General features: G+C 41.7%; 1 long non-coding RNA gene across 1 annotated transcript in view; it reads right to left on the minus strand.

Moving 5' to 3' along the window:
• The window catches only part of LOC119273546, a 6,700-nt gene that overhangs the window by 4,355 nt on the left and 886 nt on the right, over positions 1 to 1,459 (minus strand). The gene's annotated exons all lie outside the window — the stretch shown is intronic.

A 1,459-nucleotide genomic window follows, 5' to 3' on the forward strand; every position in this document is an offset into this window, starting at 1 on the left:
CACACACTCCTAGTGACGAGTCGATGGTCGGCTTGCAACTGGGAACCCTTGACAAACACACACCCCTAGTTGTGACTTGATGGTCGGCTTGCAACTGGGTGCCCCGACAAACACACACACCCCTAGTTGCGAGTCGATGGTCGGCATGCAACTGGGGATCGAACCCTCGACAAAACACGCGCAAACCTTAGTTGCGAGTCGTTGGTTAACATGCAATTGAGGGCACCGACACTAGTTGCGAGTCGATGGTCAACATGCAACTAGGGGCACCAACAAACACACTCACCTCCTAGTTGTGAGTCGATGGTCAGCTTGCAACTGGGGGGGCCCTGAGAAAACACACCCCCCCTATTTGCGAGTCGATGGTCGGTTTGGACTGGGGACCCCGACAAACACACACAAACGAACTAGGGGGCGTACAAAAACAAACTAGGAGGTGTGTTCATAGGTACTTAAGACCGCCTCCATTGTACACTTCTCATCCTGCTCGGAAGGAGTGGACATCTAAAACTCTTATAGACTAAAAAAACTTATAAAATAAGTTGAATCTGGAGTAGACTATACTGAAAGTTCAGGTTGCTATGATATAACTGAAACAGAGTTCATTTCAAAAAAGGTTCAGCACCAGATGAGTTTATCCACCTAGTTACCATCTGTTTCACTTACCTTATCACATAAATTTTCTCTAGTGCTCATAGATCAGAAAATACTCTTGTTAGATTTTTAAATCACATATCTTCAAACAAGAAAAGATTTTAACAGAAAATCTGTAAAAAATATGAAAAACAAAAGCTATACATTCGGGCCTGCTACTACTATACTTTCAATTTCTGGAGTTGTGCCATATGCCACAACTTTTAAGAAATCAAAAAGACCTCGCTTAGTCTGAGAAGTTTGAAGTATTCAGAAGAAGACTACACATGCTCCCTACAAACAGACACACAAAAATTCAGACATTCCTATCTGAAAAAAGAAGGATTGCAATGTATGCCACTGAAAATGTTTATCCACTCGCATTATGCCTCTTAAATTTCAGACAGAAATGGCAGGCAACTCTGTCTGCTGTCTATATGTAGTATGTGCTACAAACTCAAGATTACAAAATGGGGTGCTAGCTGCTACATTCAGATTACAAAACTGGGGTGCTCGCTGCTACATTCAGATTCACACACAAAAAAAAACTGGAAGTCCCTAGATGTACAGACTCAAGTTACAAAACTGGGGGTGCTCGCTGCTACAATCAGATTCACACAGAAAAACAAATCTACAGCCATGGGCATGAACATAACCGGGTTGGATTGCTAGTTACTATTCATCAGCTGCATATATAGGCATGTATTCAGACATTCCACACTTAAAAACATTTCATTTTCTCTCTAAAAAATGTGTGATGCAAACGAATCTAATATATCACGAAAAAACAGCAAGCACCTCATGTATGCCACTCATATAAACACTC

The sequence above is a fragment of the Triticum dicoccoides genome, chromosome 3A (genome assembly GCF_002162155.2).
Source record: "Triticum dicoccoides isolate Atlit2015 ecotype Zavitan chromosome 3A, WEW_v2.0, whole genome shotgun sequence".
NCBI lineage: Eukaryota > Viridiplantae > Streptophyta > Magnoliopsida > Poales > Poaceae > Triticum > Triticum dicoccoides.